Source organism: Phyllobates terribilis, unplaced genomic scaffold (genome assembly GCF_046119375.1).
Source record: "Phyllobates terribilis strain yellow unplaced genomic scaffold, ASM4611937v1 Scaffold_8__6_contigs__length_399053987, whole genome shotgun sequence".
Taxonomy (NCBI): Eukaryota; Metazoa; Chordata; class Amphibia; order Anura; family Dendrobatidae; genus Phyllobates; species Phyllobates terribilis.
In genome coordinates this window covers 60,038,608-60,061,502 of record NW_027362768.1, presented here as the reverse complement: position 1 = coordinate 60,061,502, position 22,895 = coordinate 60,038,608, and positions in this window count along the sequence as shown.

Below are 22,895 nucleotides of genomic sequence, written 5' to 3'. Positions count from 1 at the left end.
CTGCAGGGCAGACCGCTGAGGCTGGTGTTGTGGGTGCAGCAGAGCGTAGCATAACTCCCCACGGGAGGAGTATAGCCTCAGGGCAGTGTATGCGGAGGATGGGGGTGATGGTGCAGGGCAGCAGCAGTAACGACACCGAGTCAGTGATGCAGTCTAGGGCCTTTACTCACAGTTCTTATTAAACAGACCACGTCTGCAGGTAACGGCTGCCCACGTCGTACTGTGCTCACCAGGTGAGGGGTTCAGACAACTCCCAGATAACTTTGGAGCGCTTCACAGGACCCCCTTTGTGTGTCCTTTGTCTGGCCTTTCTTACCAACCCTTCTGTCCGGCTGCCTCGGGCCTCCTCTTGGTAAACTTGGCGCCAGTTTCCCTGACCCTATGTGGTGCCTTCCTAGCGGGTGTAGCGAGGGGCTGCGCCACATAAAATGTCACAGCCTCCGGTTTCTAGCTGAGGGTCGTTTCCTGCCTCCACTAATTTCGGGGACCGGTCTCCCCCTTTGGCCTGACCCCTCCACGCAGGTGGATTCGGGCGTGCGGTGGCGACTCGCCCGTCCGCACCCCTGGGATTCCTTCATTCCTCGTTCCTGGAGCCTTCTCCGCTCCTCTTCCTTCCTTCTCCCTCTTCCAGGCCTGGGCCTCTGTTACTAGGCCCGCCTCCGGAGCAGAGCTCATGCAGAGCCCCTGCTCCTTGCCACTTCTGCTCAGACTTCTCTGCACTGAACTAAGATGGTGCCCACCTTTTATACTCCCTTCTCAATGCACCCAGGAACTGCTTCCTCCCTGCTCCTGCACTACAGGGCTCCCCTTCCTCAGTGTTCCCTCCCTCCACTCCAGCCAGGGACAGGGACTGTCGTGCCCATCTCAGAGGCATATTGGTCGCCCTGCCCCACGGCAATGTGGTGTAATGCATGCAGGTGTCGGGTCCTGATCCACACTCCATCCTTACCTGAGAGTGAGATATCACACCTCTGGGTGAGGTGCAATACCTCTGTAGCAACCGAGCCCTCAGGGTACTACAGTTCCATTTATCTTCAGCCTAGGTGATGTATTGTGATACAGGGCCGTGATTTTGGCTATAAAAGGGTCCCCTAGACCGCTACCCCAAGCTTTTTAAGAGAATCATATATGGCGTGCCAGGAGACTCTATGGAATGCTTTCTCAGCATCCAACGAGAGTATCTAATTACAAATTTTTAACTGCATCTAGCCCAGGAAATACTTTGTGCCTAGTAGCAGTGTCTGCTAGTCAGCGGATTATCCCGTCTGTTAAGCAAGCTACACCACCTGTAGTTTGGACACTTAATATTTTCAAAGGAAATGCTTCGGGACCACGGGATACTCAGTGAAGAGCATCAGGACGCACCCCAAGGCATAGGGGCTGGGACTGGCAGTAGGATGCCTTGCGGTGGACAGCCGAGCTCGATCCTTATAAAAGCTTTTTAACTGCAGCAGCTTTAGTGGACGCTACTGGAGCTGGAATTACGCGGCTGCTGGCATGAGACTTGCCCTCCAATAGATCCTTGTAAATGGATTTAAAGTGTATTCATTCAAATTAGAGGGACAATTTAAATTAAAAAGCTTAGAGCTGCCTCCACCACAGGGGGGCTCGCTCGACCCACCAGCGGACAGGCACCAGTATTGGGAGAGGGGGGCTGGCCGTCAGGGTTCACCGCGGCTCTGGCACAAACCCGGCGACACGGAGGTGGCACGGGTAGGAGCGGACTGAACGTGTCGGCTTCTCACTTTTTGGATTTTAGAAGGGCATGACATGCCTATATCTGTGTCTCCCCCTCCTTTTACTCCTCCACCTCTTTTCTTTTCGCATGACTATTTGTACTTGTCACTTTTCCATGTGTTAGTTGTGTCTTCTGAGCAGTTTGCCAGCTTTTGGACACCTTTGAATGTGTTTCTATGTGTTTTTGTTTGCCTGCCATTGGTTTTAATGGTGTTCGAAGGTGTTCGACGAACAGTTCGACGAACAGTTCGGCGAACACACGGGTGTTCGACGAACCGAACCGAACTCGAACACTACGGGGGTGGCTCAACACTACTCTTGATGAGCTTCAAGAGGTAGTCACCGGAAATGGTCTTCCAACAATCTTGAAGGAGTTCCCAGAGATGCTTAGCACTTGTTGGCCCTTTTGCCTTCACTCTGCAGTCCAGCTAACCCCAAACCATCTCGATTGGGTTCAGGTCTGGTGACTGTGGAGGCCAGATCATCTGGCTTAGCACCCCATCACTCTCCTTCTTGGTCAAATAGCCCTTACACAGCCTGGAGGTGTTTGGGGTCATTGTCTTGTTGAAAAATACACTGTGTTCCAAATTATTATGCAAATAATATTTTCTCAGATTTTCCCAAATTACCTATATGAATTGCAGTCATTGTAATTTTCCAGTCAAATAACTATTAGAGTACAATTGAAAGGTTTTTGTACAAACTGCCTATGAAAACAGTATGTTTTTAAAAAAATAAAAAACTCAAACTGCACTCAAAATGCATGTTCCAAATTATTATGCACAGCAGAGTTTTCAACCTTTTCATTTTAATAAAGAACAAAAAAATGGTCATTTTTGAAATTATAAGCATTAGCAGGTTATTACAAACTGAAATCAAACAGTTTTCAACTCAAAACTTTATTCTAGGTGATGTTACATTTGCACATAGGACCGCTTGTTCGAAAGGAGCTTCTGAACTCTCTCGTCCATTGAATTTGTCAGGTTTTGCATGGTTTCTGCTTCTATTGTTTTGCATGAGGACAGAATACCCTCCAAGAGCTGTTGCTTAGATGTGAACTGCCTCCCGCCATCATAGACACTCCTTTTGATGATGCTCCAGAGGTTCTCAATGGGGTTGAGGTCAGGGGAGCATGGGTGCCACACCATAAATTTGTCCCCTTTTATGCCCATAGCAGACAGATATGCAGATGTGTTATGTGCAGCATGAGACGGGGCATTATCATGCATGAAAATGATCTTGCTGCGGAATGCACGGTTCTTCTTCTTGAACCATGGAAGGAAGTGCTGTTTGAGAAACTCAACATACATTATGGAGTTCATCTTTACCCCTTCAGGGATCCTAAAAGGGCCGACAATCTCTCTCCCCATGATTCCAGCCCAAAACATTACTCCACCTCCTCCTTGTTAGCACCGTAGCCGTGTTTACATGGGGTGTCCATCAACCAGCCATCCTCCACTCCATCCATCTGAACCATCGAGATCATTTCATGCATGATAATGCCCCGTCTCTTGCTGCACATAACACATTTGCATCTCTGGCTGCTATGGGAATAAAAGGGGACAAACTTATGGTGTGGCACCCATGCTCCCCTGACCTCAATCCCATTGAGAACCTCTGGAGCATCATCAAAAGGAGTGTCTTTGAAGGCGGGAGGCAGTTCTCATCTAAGCAACAGCTCTGGGAGGGTATTCTGTCCTCATGCAAAACAATTAAAGCATAAACCATCCAAAACCTGACAAATTCAATGGACGAGAGAGTTCAGAAGCTCCTTTCGAACAAGGGGTCCTATGTGCAAATGTAACATCACCTAGAATAAAGTTTTGAGTTGAAAACTGTTTGATTTCAGTTTGTAATACCCTGCTAATGCTTATAATTTCAAAAATGACCATTTTTTTGTTCTTTATTAAAATTAAATGGTTGAAAACTCTGCTGTGCATAATAATTTGGACCATGCATCTTGAGCGCAGTTTGAGTTTTTTATTTTTTTAAAAATATACTGTTATCATAGGCAGTTTGTACAAAAACCTTTCAATTGTACTCTAATAGTTATTTGACTGGAAAATTACAATGACTGCAATTCATATAGGTAATTTTGGAAAATCTGAGAAAATATTATTTGCATAATAATTTGGAACACAGTGTAAATGATGGTCCAACTAAATACAAACCAGATGGAATAGCATGCCGCTTCAAGATCCTGTGGTAGCTATGCTGGTTCAGTATGCCTTCAATTTTGAATAAATCCCCAACAGTGTCACCAGCAAAGCACCCCCATACCATCACACCTCCTCCTGCATGCTTCATGGTGGGAACCAGGCATGTAGAGTCCATCCGTTCACCTTTTCTGCGTCGCACAAAGACACTGTGGTTGGAACCAAAGATCTCAAATTTGGACTCATCAGACCAAAGCACAGATTTTCACTGGTCTAATGTCCATTCCTTGTGTTCTTTAGCCCAAACAAGTCTCTTCTGCTTGTTGCCTGTCTTTAGCAGTGGTTTCCTAGCAGCTATTTTACCATGAAGGCCTGCTGCACAAAGTCTCCTCTTAACAGTTGTTGTAGAGATGTGTCTGCTGCTAGAACTCTGTGTGGCATTGACCTGGTCTCTAATCTGAGCTGCTGTTAACCTGCGATTTCTGAGGCTGGTGACTCGGATAAACTTATCCTCAGAAACAGAGGTGACTCTTGGTCTTCCTTTCCTGGGGCAGTCCTCATGTGAGCCAGTTTCTTTGTAGCGCTTGATGGTTTTTGCAACTGCACTTGGGGACACTTTCAAAGTTTGCCCAATTTTTTGGACTGACTGACATTCATTTCTTAAAGTAATGATGGCCACTTGTTTTTCTTTACTTAGCTGCTTTTTTCTTGCCATAATACAAATTCTAACAGTCTATTCAGTAGGACTATCAGCTGTGTTTCCACCTGACTTCTGCACAACACAACTGATGGTCCCAACCCCATTAATAAGCCTAGAAATCCCACTTATTAAACTTGACAAGGCACACCTGTGAAGTGAAAACCATTTCTGGTGACTACCTCTTGAAGCTCATCAAGAGAATGCTAAGAGTGTGCCAAGTAGTCATCAAAGCAAAAGATGGCTACTTTGAAGAAGCTAGAATCTAAGGCCTATTTTCAGTTGTTTCACATTTTTTTGTTAAGTATATAATTCCACATGTGATAATTAATAGTTCTGATGCCTGCAGTGTGAATGTACAATTTTCATAGTCAAGAAAATAAAGAAAAATCTTTAAATGAGGAGGTGTGTCCAAACTTTTGGTCTGTACTGCATATGGTCCCCCATCCTGGGATATGCTCCCCCATCCTGGTCCATGCTCCCCCATCCTGGTATATGCTTGCCCATCCTGGTTATCCATCCTGGTCCATGCTCCCCATCCTCGTATATGCCCCCCCCATCCTGGTCCGCCATCCTGGTATATGCTCCATCATCCGAGTCCCATATCCTGGTATATGCTCCCCCCATCCTGGTCCCGCATCCTGGTATATGCTCCCCCATCCTGGTATATGCTCCCCTATCCTGGTATATGCTTCCCCATCCGGGTCCTTGCTCCTCCATCCTGGTCCCCCATTCTGCTATATGCTCCCCCATCCTGGTCCCTTATCCTGGTATATGATACTCCATCCTGGTGTGCCATCCTGGTATATGCTCCCCCATCCTGGTCCATGCTCCCCATCCTGGTATATGCTTCCCCCCATCCTGGTCCCTCATCCTGGTATATGCCCCCCAATCAAGGTATATGCTCCTTCCTCCTGGTCCCCCATTCTGGCTTATGCTCCCCCATCCTGGTATATGCTCCCTCATCCTGGTCCCGTATCCTGGTATATGCTCTCCCATCCTGCTCCCCCATCCTGGTCCTTGATCCTACATCCTGGTCCCCCTTTCTTGTATATGCTCCCCCATCCTGGTCCCTGATCCTGGTATATGATACCCCATCCTGGTCCATGCTCCCCATCTTGGTATATGCTTCCCCCCCATCCTGGTCCCCCATCCTGGTATATGCTCCCCCATCAAGGTATATGCTCCTCCTTCCTGGTCCCCCAATCTGGTTTATGCTCCCCCATTCTGGTCCGCCATCCTGGTATATGCTCCCTCATCCTGGTACCCTATCCTGGTATATGCTCCCCCATCCTAGTCCTTGCTCCTCCATCCTGGTCCCCCATTCTTGTATATGCTCCCCTATCCTGGTATATGCTTCCCCATCCTCCCCCCAGGATGGGGAAGCCATGTCATCTGCTGGTGTAGGTCCACTGTGTTTTATCAAGACCAAAGTCAGTGCAGCCGTCAACCAGGAAATTTTAGATCACTTCATGCTTCCCTCTGCTGACAAGCTTTTTGGAGATGGAAATTTCATTCTCCAGCAGGACTTGGCACCTGTCAACAGTGCCAAAAGTACCAATACCTGGTTTAAAAACATCAGTATCACTGTGCTTGATTGGCCAGCAAACTCGTCTGACTTTAACCCCATAGAGAATCTATGGGGTATTGTCAAGAGGAAGATGAGAGACACCAGAAGCAACAATGCAGATCAGGTGAAGGCTGCTATCAAAGCAACCTGGGCTTCCATAACACCTCAGCAGTGCCACAGGCTGATCGCCTCCATGCCACACCGCCTTGATGCAGTAATTGATGCAAAAGGAGCCCCAACCGAGTATTGAGTGCATTTGCTGAACATACATTTCAGTAGGCCAACATTTCGGATTTTGAAAGCTGTTGTTATAAAGTATTCTAATTTACTGAGATAATGACTTTTGTGTTTTCATTGACTGTAAGCCATAATCATCAACATTAACAGAAATAAACACTTGAAGTAGATCACTCTGTTTGTAATGACTCTATATAATATATGAGTTTCACTTTTTGTATTGAAGAACTGAAATAAATTAACTATTTGATGATATTCTAATTTAGGGAGATGCACCTGTACAAGAATGAGGGAGCATATTACAGGATGGTGGACCAGGATGGGGAAGCATATACCAGGGTGGGGGACCAGGATGGGGGGGGGGCATATACCCGGATGGGGGAGCATGGCCCAGAAAGGGGGACCAGGATGTAGGAGCATATACCATGATGGGGGATCAGTATGAGGGAGCATATACCAGGATGGAGGAGCATATACCAAGATTAGGGAGCATATATCAAGATGAGGGAGCATATTCCAGGATGGGGGATCATATAACATGATGGGGGAGCATATACCAGGATGGAGGAGCAAATACAAGGATGAGGGATAATGATCGGGGAGCATATACCAGGATGGAGGAGCATATACTAGGATGGGGAAGCATGGACCAGGATGGGGTAGCATATACCAAGATGGGGGAGCATGGGCCAGGATGGGATAGCATATACCAGGATGGGGGACCAGGATTGGGGATCATATACCAGGATAGGGGACCATAATGGGGGAACATATTCCAGGATAGGGGACCAGGATGAGGGAACATATTCCAGGATAGGGGACCATCTACCGATAAAAATTATCACTACCCGGGCATAGAATGGGTTCAATAGCTAGTCTATAATATAACTGGAGATGAGTCCTTCTGGCCGAAGCCTGGATGGGCGCCAGAGTCAGCACGTGCGTTTACTGCACTGTGGCGCCATTTTATTGAAAACACTGTGTATGCGAATTTGTAAGTGTGTTCACCCCTGTATTATCAGTACATTATATATTCAGCGCTCAGCATGAGTGAGTACACCCCCTGTATTATCAGTACATTATATATGCAACGCTCAGCATAAGTAGTACACACCTGTATTATCAGTACATTATATATAGTGTTAAGCCACCCCCGTAGTGTTCGAGTTCGGTTCGGTTCGTCGAACACCCGTGTGTTCGCCGAACTGTTCGTCGAACTGTTCGTCGAACACCTTCGAACACCGTTAAAACCAATGGCAGGCAAACAAAAACACATAGAAACACATAGAAAACACCTTCAAAGGTGTCCAAAAGCTGACAAACTGCTCAGAAGACATAACTAACACATGGAAAAGTGACAAGTACATATAGTCATGCGAAAATAAAAGAGGTGGAGGAGTAAAAGGAGGGGGAGACACAGATATAGGCATGTCATGCCCTTCTAAAATCCAAAAAGTGAGAAGCCGACACGGCCAGTCCGCTCCTGCCCGTGCCACCTCCGTGTCGCCGGGTTTGTGCCAGAGCCGCGGTGAACCCTGACAGCCAGCCCCCCTCTCCCAATACTGGTGCCTGTCCGCTGGTGGGTCGAGCGAGCCCCCCTGTGGTGGAGGCAGCTCTAAGCTTTTTAATTTAAATTGTCTCTCTAATTTGAATGAATACACTTTAAATCCATTTACAAGGATCTATTGGAGGGCAAGTCTCATGCCAGCAGCCGCGGTAATTCCAGCTCCAGTAGCGTCCACTAAAGCTGCTGCAGTTAAAAAGCTTTTATAAGGATCGAGCTCGGCTGTCCACCGCAAGGCATCCTACTGCCAGTCCCAGCCCCTATGCCTTGGGGTGCCTCCTGATGCTCTTCACTAAGTATCCCATGGTCCCGAAGCATTTCCTTTGAAAAAATTAAGTGTCTAAACTACAGGTGGTGCAGCTTGCTTAACAGCCGGGATAATCCGCTCACTAGCAGACACTGCTACTAGGCACAAAGTATTTCCTGGGCTAGATGCAGTTAAAAATTTGTAATTAGATACTCTCGTTGGATGCTGAGAAAGCATTCCATAGAGTCTCCTGGCACGCCATATATGATTCTCTTAAAAAGCTTGGGGTAGGGGTCTAGGGGACCCTTTTATAGCCAAAATCACGGCCCTGTATCGCAATACGTCACCTAGGCTGAAGATAAATGGAACTGTAGCACCCTGAGGGCTCGGTTGCTACAGACGTATTGCACCTCACCCAGAGGTGTGATATCTCACTCTCAGGTAAGGATGGAGTGTGGATCAGGACCCGACACCTGCATGCATTACACCACATTGCCGTGGGGCAGGGCGACCAATATGCCCCTGAGATGGGCACGACAGTCCCTGTCCCTGGCTGGAGTGGGGGGAGGGAACACTGAGGAAGGGGAACCCTGTAGTGCAGGAGCAGGGAGGAAGCAGTTCCTGGGTGCATTGAGAAGGGAGTATAAAAGGTGGGCACCATCTTAGTTCAGTGCAGAGAAGTCTGAGCAGAAGTGGCAGGGAGCAGGGGCTCTGCATGAGCTCTGCTCCGGAGGCGGGCCTAGTAACAGAGGCCCAGGCCTGGAAGAGGGAGAAGGAAGGAAGAGGAGCGGAGAAGGCTCCAGGAACGAGGAATGAAGGGATCCCAGGGGTGCGGACGGGTGAGTCGCCACCGCACGCCCGAATCCACCTGCGTGGAGGGGTCAGGCCAAAGGGGGAGACCGGTCCCCGAACTAGTGGAGGCAGGAAACGACCCTCAGCTAGAAACCGGAGGCTCTGACATTTTATGTGGCGCAGCCCCTCGCTACACCCGCTAGGAAGGCACCACATAGGGTCAGGGAAACTGGCGCCAAGTTTACCAAGAGGAGGCCCGAGGCAGCCGGACAGAAGTGTTGGTAAGAAAGGCCAGACAAAGGACACACAAAGGGGGTCCTGTGAAGTGCTCCAAAGTTATCTGGGAGTTGTCTGAGCCCCTCACCTGGTGAGCACAGTACGACGTGGGCAGCCGTTACCTGCAGACGTGGTCTGGATAATAAGAACTGTGAGTAAAGGCCCTGAACTGCATCACTGACTCCGTGTCGTTACTGCTGCTGCCCTGCACCATCACCCCCATCCTCCGCATACACTGCCCTGAGGCTATACTCCTCCCGAGGGGAGTTATGCTACGCTCTGCTGCACCCACAACACCAGCCTCAGTGGTCTGCCCTGTAGCGGCGGTTCACTCTGACCGCAATCCATGGGTGGCGTAGTCGGACATTTAAACATGAAAACCACATAAATAGTTCCGCCACTGGTTTGACCGCCCTGAGCCACGGAACTGGGTCGCCGCCACGAAGACTACAACCACCAGCATCCACCAAAAAGGGTCCGGCTCCGGGTGTCCCAAGGCCCAGGGGGTGCGTCAGAACATTTTCATCACCTTTCACAATCACCAATGGGACAAGGCAGTGATGTCCTCTGTCCCCTCTCTTATACATCCTAGTGACGGAGCACCTGCTCTCATCAATTCGCCATAACCCCAATATTAGGTGGATTGAGGTGGGAGGCACCGAGTACAAGTGCTCTCTATTTGCTGATGATGTCCTAGTATATATCACTCAATCACATATATCCATCCATGCTGTTATGGCTGAAATAGATCACTTTGTTACATGGTAAAATTTTAAAATCAATGCAGCGAAGTCTGAGGCCCTCAATGTCTCCCTCCCCAAATCCATATAGGATTCCATCCAGTCCAACTTTCCCTTTGCCTGGCCCTCACAGGGTATCAAATACTTAGGAATTCCTATTCATAGAGACCTCTCCCATCTATGTTATCTTAATTTTGGGCCCTTTATTGAACAACTCCATACAGACCACGGTTGGCAAGTTAGAACTGTAAGATTCACTACGTGAACCACTGGTGTTTTGTGGAAAAGCACATGTACACTGCGTTCCAAATTATTATACAAAAAGTGTTTAGGAGTGATAAGGGAAGAATTTGTTTGTTTGTCAGTTAAACTCATTGATGGTGATGTGTGTCAGGGCTCTTTATATCACTGTAAGCAATTGCAGACACCTGTGCTAATTAGTTTGGCAGGTGTGTCCAATGAAAGGCAAGACTACTTAAGAAGGCTCTCTCACATTATTAAGCAGCCTACATTTTCTGCCAAAATGGGAAAGAAAAAGGATGTGTCGGCTGCTGAGAAGCAACAAATTGTGGAGTGTTTAGGTCAAGGCATGACTACAATCAACATTGTGCGATGATCAGGATGAAGTGTCTTGGCAATCAAGAAGTATGTAGCTGATTCACAGTACACACGTGTGCGTGCTGATAAGGGCAAATTGAGGACTCTTTCCTACAGGCAATTACGTCAGGTTGAAAGAGCAGCGGCAAAAAAGCCTTGTCATAGCAGCAGACAAGTTTTTGAAGCTGCTTGTGCCTCCAACGTCCCCCGAACAACAAGATGCAGGGTCCTTCAGAGGTTTGCAACTGTGCATGCGCCATCCTGTCGACCTCCTCTATCCACTTCACACAAGCAGAAACGGCTCCAGTGGGCCAAACATTACATGAAGACTGATTTCAAAACTGTTTTGTTCACGGATGAGTGCCGTGCAGCGCTCGATGGTCCAGATGGATGGAGTGGAGGATGGCTGGTTGATGGACACCCCACGCAAACACGGCTACAGCGCCAACAAGGAGGAGGTGGAGTAATGTTTTGGGCTGGAATCATGGGGAGAGAGATTGTCGGCCCCTTTAGGATCCCTGAAGGCGCTAAAGATGAACTCCATAATGTATGTGGATTTTCTCAAACAGCACTTCCTGCCATGGTTCAAGAAGAAGAACCGTGTATTTCACAGCAAGATCATTTTTCTGCATGATAATGCACCATCTCATGCTGCACATAAAACATCTGCATCTCTGGCTGATATGGGCATAAAAGGGGACAAACTTATGGTGTGACCCCCATGCTCCCCTGACCTCTACCCCATTCAGAACCTTTGGAGCATCATTAAAAGGAGTGTCTATGATGGCGGGAGGCAGTTCACATCTAAGCAACAGCTCTGGGAGGGTATTCTGTCCTCATGCAAAACAATTGAAGCAGAAACCATCCAAAACCTGACAAATTCAATGGACGAGAGAGTTCAGAAGCTCCTTTCGAACAAGGGGTCCTATGTGAAAATGTAACATCACCTAGAATAAAGTTTTGAGTTGAATACTGTTTGATTTCAGTTTCTAACAACCTGCTAATGCTTATAATTTCAAAAATGACCATTTTTTTGGTCTTTATTAAAATGAAAAGGTTGATCGAAAAGTTTGGGGGATCTAAGAGTGTGGCAACCCAGTAGTCATGATTACTTCGAATTCTGACAATATGAGGGTCATGCTGCAGGTAGTGCAGCAAGAAGGCACTTATGTGCCTTGCGCATCTCGGAGCCCCAAAATTATTTTCCGGGCTAGATGCAGCTAAAAATTATTTTTAATTTTAAATCTGGTGAAGCTTTAGTATAGATGGCCTAATAGGATCAGTGCTGCACACTGCTACAAAGCCCAAATTATTTTCCAGTCAAGATACAGATAAACATGATTAGTAATTTGAAAGCTTAAAACGGTTGGTAGGGTGATTTTAACCAATCATCAAGCTTTTACTCTCCCCAGGATGACACAGGGGTAGAAAAGTCGTTTCGGATCCATGATTTGTTCATCTTTATGAACGTGAGTCTGTCTACATTATCAGTGGAGAGCCGCGTGCGCTTATCTGTCAGCACACCACCAGCAGCGCTGAACACACGTTCAGACAGAACGCTGGCTGCGGGGCATGACAAGATCTCCAAGGCGTAAGTGGCTAGCTCCGGCCATTTATCCAGATTGGAAACCCAAAAAGAGCAAGGGTCCAGTGACACAGTCGTGGCTTCAATGTTTACTTGGAGATACTCCTGTACCATCGTCTCTAGGCGTTGACTATGTGTCAGACTTCTTGTCTCCTGTGGCCTTGCAAAGGATGGGCTAAAAAAGTGGTGAAATGATTCCGCAAAATTGATGTTACCAGCAGATACTGTGGTTCTGTTACGGTTTGAGTGCTGAACACTTGACGGTCCCACGGTTGGCAAGTTGGAACTGTGAGATTCACTACGTGCACCACTGGTATTTTGTGGAAAAGCACATGTAAGATTCTGCAACAGTCTCTGCTGATACTCCTGCATGCGTGCATCCCTTTCTATGGCAGGAATAATTTCTGCAAATTTACTTTTGTACCGGGGATCTAACAGTGTGGCAACCCAGTAGTCAGGATTATTTCTAATTCTCACAATTCGAGGGTCATGTTGCAGGTAGTGCAGCAAGAAGGCACTCATGTGTGTTGCGTATCCAGGAGCACCAAGTCCCTGTTGTGTTGGTGGCGAGGTAACAATCATGCTTCCTTCCTCTGTCCTCTCCCCCCAACCTCGCACAACAGAAATGTGATCAAGGTCTCCCTCATCTGATGAGTCTTCCATCAGTTCGTCCTCCACTTCTTCCTGGGCTCCTGCACCTTCCTCACTAGTTTGGCTGCTACCATGCGCCCTGGTAAAACCATCTCCCCCACCCTCACATGCCTGCCGCCTTGGTGCTGCCGACCGTCTGGACCTTGCAGATGTTAGCCCTTCCGCATACAACTCCTCCTCCTCTACTTCCTCCACCTCCTCTTGTGCCACCACCTGACTCCGAATTCTGTTTAACATGTGCTCCAGCATGTAAATCACCGGAATAGTCATGCTGATAATGGCATCGTCAGCACTAAACATCTTCGTCGCCATTTCAAAACTGTGCAGAAGGGTGCATAGGTCCCTGATCTGAGACCACTCCTCCAGCGTGATTTGCCCCACCTCTGAATATCGTTGGCCCAGGCTATACGTCAGAACGTATTGCACCAGGGCTTGTCGGTGCTGCCACAGTCGCTGCAACATGTGCAGAGTTGAATTCCACCGGGTAGGCACATCGCATTTTAGCCGGTGAAGTGGCAGGCCCAACGACTTCTGTAGAGATGTAAGTCGCTGAGCTGCGGGATGCGAACGGCGGAAGTGAGCACACAGCGACCGTGCCCTCTGCAGAAGGCCATCTAGTCTGGGATAGTGGGCTAAAAATTGCTGGACAACCAGGTTCAACACGTGAGCCATACAAGGCACGTGTGTGACATTGCCCCGGCGAAGGGCTGCACCCAGGTTTGCAGCATTATCGCACACGGCCTTCCCTGGTTTCAGGTCCAGTGGAGACAACCATTCATGAAATTGGTTCTCCAGAGCTGACCACAACTCCTCAGCTGTGTGACTCACATTTCCCAGACATTTCAATGTAAAAACCGCCTGATGACGTTGAGCCCTACTGCCAGCATAGTAAGGAGGTGTGCAGGATCCCTTCTGCGCAGTTAGAAAGCTTGTGGCATGACCAGACAGGCTTTGGGTGCAGGTGGAAGACCGAGAGGAGGTTGAGGAGGCAGAAGCAGTGGAGGAACTTTGACATAAAGAGGATTGACGCACAACTCGTGGGGACGGCAAGACTTGGACAGCAGCCCCTTGTCCTGCTGTCACCATAGTGCCCAGTCAGCGACATGTAACGCCCCTGTCCATGCCTACTCGTCCAAGTGTCTGTGGTGAAATGCACCCTGTCACACACAGAGTTTCTCAAAGAAGCGGTGATGTTGTGTGCGACATGCTGGTGGAGCGCAGGCACACCTTTCTTTGAGAAGTAGTGCCGACTGGGCATCTGGTACTGGGGCACTGCGACGGACATAAGGTCTCGAAAATCCTCTGTGTCCACCAGGCGGAAAGGCAGCATTTCTGTAGCCAAGAGCTTGCAGATGGTGAAATTCAACCTCTTAGCTTTCTCATGGCTAGGAGGAAATGGTCTTTTACTTGTCCACATCTGAGGGACCGAGGGCTGGCTATTGTGCTTAGACGGGGTTGATAAGGGTGTCCCCGGCAAACTGCCGGTCTGTGAGGAAGATGCAGGCGGACATGTTAGGTTGCCTTGATCCAAAGGTGGTGCTATCGATGTCGGACAGCGCTCAACACCAGCTGGTGTTACCACCTCCAAAGAAAATGATGACCTGCCAATCACGCTGGCTGTTGCGGGTAAAGAGGTGGCAGGTCTGCGCCCCAAAACAGGTGTGACTGCTGTCCCCCCAGTCACAGAGGATGAAGAGGCCGCGGATGCACAAGATATGGCAGACGGTGGTTGGCCCGGCCGGCTAGGCCGCATTGTAGCACACTGAGCTTCCCACTGCAACTTATGCTTCATGTCCATGTGCCGGTTCATGCATGAAGTACTCAAACTATGTATTTTTTGGCCTCTACTTAGCTTTTGCTGACAAATGTTACAGATAACACGAGTTGGGTCATCTTTATCGATCTGAAAAAATGCCCAGGCTATGCAAGGCTTAGCACTCATGCGACCTGAAGAGCCACCACAACTTGTGGTGAGAGGCAGAGTTGTGTTTGAGGATGCAGTTGTTGACGTGCTTCCAGTACTACGTCTCTGTCCAGGAAGGCGCAACCTGACCTCGTCGTCACTAGCATCTTCCTCCACCTCCTCTGCTGACCTCATCTCTTGGCTGACTGTGGGTTGACAGTAAGTGGGATCTCCGACCTCATCATCATCACCCTGTGCGTTATCACACCCGTCGTCCTCAGAGCCAACCTGTTCCTGCCCTGACAAAAAACTAAAGTTGTCGCTCCAATCAGGTATTTGAGTCTTATCATCGTCTTCCTCATTGTCTCCACCAACAGGAGTTACAGTTTGGGAATGAGGGTCTACATTATGGTCAGAACCTTCTGCGTCTGGTCCTGGATCCGACTCATAAAGATTCTGGGCATCAGTGCAGATCATTTCCTCGTCTGGATTCACAGAAGCGCTGGAGGCAACCTCTGATTCCCAGGCTATAGTATGAGTAAACAGCTCTGCAGACTCAACCATCTGTTCTACCTCATACTCAGACGGGCAGCTGGAGATTTGGGAGCTGTGAGGAAGCAAGTGCGATTTGGGTGACACCTTTGAGGACTGGAGTATTTGTGATGTTGAAGTTGATGTGGAGGAGAGCCCACTTAAAGGAGCACTTGATATCCGTTGAAGCACCTGCTGTTTTTGTGCCTCATCTGGAATTTGTAGCGATTGGCGTGGCCGTAAGAAAGGGATCTTATCACATTGTCCGCTAAAAGAAGTAGAAATTTTAGTTTGGCTGGAAGATGGTCTTTCTTCTGCAGATGTTACTGTTGCTTTAACACCTACCCCACGGACACAACCTTTTTTCCCCTTCCCAACACGCCTATTCCCCTTTCCACCAGCAGCAGGCCTTTTTCCACTCATTTTGGTGGTTAACTAATTCACAACTCTGGAGTTGTTTGCACAAAAAAACAATGGATGGTAACCGAGCAGAGCTGAGTGGCCAAACTGTGGTATTAGGCCAAAACTATTGGCTGGGTTAGATGCAGAAAAAAATTATTTTGAATTTGCAACCTGATGGAGGTCAGTATAGATGGACTAATACAAATAGTCCCACACACTGCTAGAAGCCCAAATATTTTTTCAGAGGTACTGTAGATGCAGATAAAAATTATTTTTAATTTGCAACCTGATGGAGGTCAGTATAGATGGACTAATAGACCAAGTCCCACACACTGCTAGAAGCCCAAATATTTTTTCAGAGCTAGATGCAGAAAAAAATTATTTTTAATTTGCAACCTGATGGAGGTCAGTATAGATGGACTAATAGACCAAGTCCCACACACCGCTAGAAGCCCAAATATTTTTTCAGAGCTAGATGCAGAAAAAAATTATATTCAATTTGCAACCTGCTGGAGGTCAGTATAGAAGGACTAATAGAACAAGTCCCACACACTGCTAGAAGCCCAAATATTTTTTCAGAGCTAAATGAAGAAAAAAATTATTTTTAATTTGCAACCTGATGGAGGTCAGTATAGATGGACTAATAGACCAAGTCCCACACACTGCTAGAAGCCCAAATATTTTTTCAGAGCTAGATGCAGAAAAAAATTATTTTTAATTTGCAACCTGATGGAGGTCAGTATAGATGGACTAATAGACCAAGTCCCACACACCGCTAGAAGCCCAAATATTTTTTCAGAGCTAGATGCAGAAAAAAATTATTTTTAATTTGCAACCTGATGGAGGTCAATATAGATGGACTAATAGACCAAGTCCCACACACTGCTAGAAGCCCAAATATTTTTTCAGAGCTAGATGCAGAAAAAAATTATTTTTAATTTGCAACCTGATGGAGGTCAGTATAGATGGACTAATAGACCAAGTCCCACACACCGCTAGAAGCCCAAATATTTTTTCAGAGCTAGATGCAGAAAAAAATTATTTTTAATTTGCAACCTGATGGAGGTCAGTATAGATGGACTAATAGACCAAGTCCCACACACTGCTAGAAGCCCAAATATTTTTTCAGAGCTAGATGCAGAAAAAAATTATTTTTAATTTGCAACCTGATGGAGGTCAGTATAGATGGACTAATAGACCAAGTCCCACACACCGCTAGAAGCCCAACTATTTTTTCAGAGCTAGATGCAGAAAAAAATTATATTCAATTTGCAACCTGCTGGAGGTCAGTATAGAAGGACTAATAGAACAAATCCCACACACTGCTAGAAGCCCAAATATTTTTTCAGAGCTAAATGAAGAAAAAAATTATTTTTAATTTGCAACCTGATGGAGGTCAGTATAGATGGACTAATAGACCAAGTCCCACACACTGCTAGAAGCCCAAATATTTTTTCAGAGCTAGATGCAGAAAAAAGTTATTTGTAATTTGCAACCTGATGGAGGTCAGTATAGATGGACTAATAGACCAAGTCCCACACACCGCTAGAAGCCCAAATATTTTTTCAGAGCTAGATGCAGAAAAAAATTATTTTTAATTTGCAACCTGATGGAGGTCAGTATAGATGGACTAATAGACCAAGTCCCACACACTGCTAGAAGCCCAAATATTTTTTCAGAGCTAGATGCAGAAAAAAATTATTTTTAATTTGCAACCTGATGGAGGTCAGTATAGATGGACTAATAGACCAAGTCCCACACACCGCTAGAAGCCCAACTATTTTTTCAGAGCTAGATGCAAAAAAAATTATATTCAATTTGCAACCTGCTGGAGGTCAGTATAGAAGGACTAATAGAACAAGTCCCACACACTGCTAGAAGCCCAAATATTTTTTCAGAGCTAAATGAAGAAAAAAATTATTTTTAATTTGCAACCTGATGGAGGTCAGTATAGATGGACTAATAGACCAAGTCCCACACACTGCTAGAAGCCCAAATATTTTTTCAGAGCTAGATGCAGAAAAAAATTATTTTTAATTTGCAACCTGATGGAGGTCAGTATAGATGGACTAATAGACCAAGTCCCACACACCGCTAGAAGCCCAAATATTTTTTCAGAGCTAGATGCAGAAAAAAATTATTTTTAATTTGCAACCTGATGGAGGTCAGTATAGATGGACTAATAGACCAAGTCCCACACACTGCTAGAAGCCCAAATATTTTTTCAGAGCTACATGCAGAAAAAAAATATTTTTAATTTGCAACCTGATGGAGGTCAGTATAGATGGACTAATAGACCAAGTCCCACACACCGCTAGAAGCCCAAATATTTTTTCAGAGCTAGATGCAGAAAAAAATTATTTTTAATTTGCAACCTGATGGAGGTCAGTATAGATGGACTAATAGAACAAGTCCCACACACTGCTAGAAGCCCAAATATTTTTTCAGAGCTAAATGAAGAAAAAAATTATTTTTAATTTGCAACCTGATGGAGGTCAGTATAGATGGACTAATAGAACAAGTCCCACACACTGCTAGAAGCCCAAATATTTTTTCAGAGCTAGATACAGAAAAAAATTATATTCAGTTTGCAACCTGATGGAGGTCAGTATAGATGGACTAATAGAATGATGCTATGCCCAAAAGATTTTACTTCACTAGGTGCAGTAAAAAAAATTGGTATTCTATACACAGGTGTTATATCTTGCAACACAGATAGGCTACTCCACTGACTAACACACTCTGCAATAGGCCAAAAAGGATTAGCTTTGCTAGATTCAGCCAAATGCTGTGAAAAAAACTTGCACAGCACTGGCACAGACCTGCCTAGCAAAAACTGATAGGAACTCATGTAACCTAGTCCTGAAAAGGACTCCAATTACAATTAGTCTTTACTCCCACAACCTATCTATTTAAGAGCACAGACCTCCCTGATAAAAGTCGTAGGAAATGCTGTAACCTAGTCCTTAAAAGGACTGCAATCACAACTATTCCCTACTCCCAAGCTATCTGTATATTTGTGCGAAAATTGGCTTGAAATTAACAAGGTATAGCGCACACAGCAACAGCGGTGCCGTCTAACACGCAGCTGCAGCAGTGAGAAAATGGTGGCGACGGGGAAAATGGCTTGGTCTTGTAGGGCAAGGACATGTGACATACACTGCCAATGACACATGCCCTTGCTTGTGTGAAAAAAAGCACTTCGCTCCGTGTGTGCGCTGCTGATAGGCTGACAGATTGCACCTCCCCACTGCAAATGCGGGAAAGAGAAAAAAAAATGGAGATCTTCATTGTTCCTGCAGAGATCCATCCCCTGCCCCTCCCCCCGCCCCGCTGTACACTCAAACTGCGTATTAACATTAATTTTCATCATTACTGAGAAAAAATCCAGTTATGATTTTGGTGCACGAACAGTTATCGAACATAACCTCGAACAGCCGAATTTTTCTCAAATTGTTCGTGTTCGCCGAACGGCTCGAACACCGCCCAAAACAGCTCGAATTTGAGATTGGCGAACAGTTCGAGTAGAACAACGCTCATCTCTAATTATATATACAGTGCTCAGAGTAAGTGAGTACACCCCTGTATTATCAGTACATTAAATATACAGCGCTCAGTATAAGTGAGAACACTCCTTTATTACCAGTACATTAAATATACAGAGCTCAGTATAAGTGAGTACACCCCTATATTTTCAGTACATTACATATACAGCCCTCAGCATAAGTGAACACACCCCCTGTATTATCAGTACATTATATATACAGAGCTCAGTACAAGTAAGTATACCTGTGTATTATCAGTACATTATGTATACAGTGCTCAGCGTAAGTGAGTACACCCCTGCATTATCAGTACATTATACATACAGCACTTAGCATAAGTAAGTACACCCCTGTATTATAAGTACATCTTATATATACGCGTCCTTCTGTCAGAAGCCGTGATCGGCGGCACCTGCGCAGTGTGGCGCTGGAGTCAGCGTTTGCGCATACCGCATTACTGCGCCACTTCAACAAAATGGCATCGGATATCGCGGGATGCGCACGTGTTGACTCCGGCTCCATTTTATTGAAGAATTCTACTACAACAGTAACATAGCAGTGCGCACATGCCAGCCATCACCATTATCACCATGGCTGGCGCGTGAGTACTGCTATGTTGAATCATTGACGTTGTAGTACATTACTTCAGTAAAATGGCGCCAGAGTCAGCGAGTGCGCGATCTCCGATGCCGTTTTGTTGAAGACATTGCATATGCAAATTTTCAGACACAGTGTCTTAAAAAAATGGCACTGGATAGCGCGTTATGTGCACCCGCTGACTCCGGCTCCATTAATAAGATTAAAAATGTACCAATAAAAATGCTCGCCACCCAAGCATAGTACGTTTTGAATAGCTAGTTATATTATATGGAGGATCATGAGGAGAGTATTTTATTATATGGAGGACCACAGAGAGTGTATTATATTTCTATGGAGGACCATGGGGAGTGCATTATAGTCTATGGAGGACCATGGGGAGTGCATTATATTATATGGTGGATTATATACTATATGGAAGGCTATGTGGGGCCATTATAATAGTTGGAGGGCTATGTGGGGGGCATTATACTGTATGCAAGCAATTATACAGTGTGAAGGTTTGTGTGAGGTCCATCATACTGTGTGGAGGGCTGTGTGGAGGCCATTATACTGCTTGGAGGGCTAGTGTGGGGGTCATTATACATTATACAGTGTAGAGCCATTATACTGTATGTAGGCCCATTATACTGCATGGAGAGCTGTGTGGGGGTCATAGTTGGGGGATTATACTGTGTTGGGGTCACAATACTTTGCCTTGAGAGTTGTGGTTTTGTATAGTAGGGTAATTATACAGTGCATGTGGAGGAATTCACCATGGGGGTATCATAGTGTGTTTGGGGCGCACTTTTGTTGGCATCATACCTTATGGGGGCAATGAAAGAGGAATCTAGGACTTCAGCAGGAGGAAAATTACTTTGCATAGGCTGTGAAGTTGTGAGATATGCTCTTCTTTGACCCCGACAATTATTTAATTTATTTTTGGAGCAGGGGAAGGGGGGCAATTAGAGCTTCTGCTATGGGCCTGGCCATGCTTTATGAGTCCAAATTGGCTTATCACCAGAATAGGCTTTGTTAACTGCTTTACAATGCTTTCCCTGTGCAAATGTCTGTTGCCTGCATGACTGACCACAGACTCCTCTGTGCTTCAGACAAAGACAATATTTCCTTGCCTGTGCCATCATTACGTTGCAAAAACAGCAACATCTCCATTATATTTAACATGATGGATTTATTTACTTCTTATGTACAGCTCCATGGAATCAATGGTGCTATATAAATAATAATAATAATAATAATAATAATAATAATAATAATTTATTTATTTTACTCATTTACAGGGGGTACAGAAAGTATTCAGACCCCTTTAAATTTTTCACTGTTTGTTTCATTGCAGCTATTTGGTAAATTCTAAAAAGTTTAGTTTTTTTCTCATTAAAGTACACTCTGCACCCCATCTTGACTGAAAAAAAAGAAATGTAGAAATTTTTGCAAATTTATTAAAGAAAATCAGAAATATCACATGGTCATAAGTATTCAGACCCTTTGCTCACACTCATATTTAGGTCACATGCTGCCCATTTCCTTGTGATCCTCCTTGAGATAGTTCTACTCCTTCATTGTAGTCCAGCTGAGTTTAATTAAACTGATAGGACTTGATTTGCAAAGGCACACAGCTGTCTATATAAGACCTCACAGTTCACAGTGCATGTCAGACCAAATTAGAATCATGAGCTCAAAGGAACTGCCCAAGGAGCTCAGAGACAGAATTGTGGCAAGGCACAGATCTGGCCAAGGTTACAAAATAATTTCTGCATTACTCAATGTTCCTAAGAGCATAGTGGCCTCCATAATCCTTAAATGGATGAAATTTGGGACCACCAGAAGTTTTCTTAGACCTTGCCGTCCAGCCAAACTGAGCAATCATGGGAAAAGACCCTTGTTGAGAGAGGTAAAGAAGAACCCCAAGATCACTGTGGCTGAGCTCCAGAGATGCAATAGGGAGATGGGAGAAAGTTCCACAAAGTCAACTATCACTGAAGCCCTCCACCAGTTGGGTCTTTATGGCTGAGTGGCCCGACAGAAGCCTCTCCTCAGTGCAAGACATATCAAAGCCTGCATAGAGTTTGCTCAAAAACACATGAAGGACTCCCAGACTATGAGAAATAAGATTCTCTGGTCTGATGAGATGAAGATTAGAGATGAGCGTTGTTCTACTCGAACTGTTCGCCAATCTCAAATTCGAGCTGTTTTGGGCGGTGTTCGAGCCGGTCGGCGAACACGAACAATTTGAGAAAAATTCGGCTGTTCGAGGTTATGTTCGATAACTGTTCGTGCACCAAAATCATAACTGGATTTTTTCTCAGTAATGATGAAAATTAATGTTAATACGCAGTTTGAGTGTACAGCGGGGCGGGGGGAGGGGCAGGGGATGGATCTCTGCAGGAACAATGAAGATCTCCATTTTTTTTTCTCTTTCCCGCATTTGCAGTGGGGAGGTGCAATCTGTCAGCCTATCAGCAGCGCACACACGGAGCGAAGTGCTTTTTTTCACACAAGCAAGGGCATGTGTGATTGGCAGTGTATGTCACATGTCCTTGCCCTATAAGACCAAGCCATTTTCCCCGTCGCCACCATTTTCTCACTGCTGCAGCTGCGTGTTAGACGGCACCGCTGTTGCTGTGTGCGCTATACCTTGTTAATTTCAAGCCAATTTTCGCACAAATATACAGATAGCTTGGGAGTAGGGAATAGTTGTGATTGCAGTCCTTTTAAGGACTAGGTTACAGCATTTCCTACGACTTTTATCAGGCAGGTCTGTGCTCTTAAATAGATAGATTGTGGGAGTAAAGACTAATTGTAATTGGAGTCCTTTTCAGGACTAGGTTACATCAGTTCCTATCAGTTTTTGCCAGGCAGGTCTGTGCCAGTGCTGTGCAAGTTTTTTTCACAGCATTTGGCTGAATCTAGCAAAGCTAATCCTTTTTGGCCTATTGCAGAGTGTGTTAGTCAGTGGAGTAGCCTATCTGTGCTGCAAGATATACCACCTGTGTATAGAATACCAATTTTTTTACTGCACCTAGTGAAGTAAAATCTTTTGGGCATAGCATCATTCTATTAGTCCATCT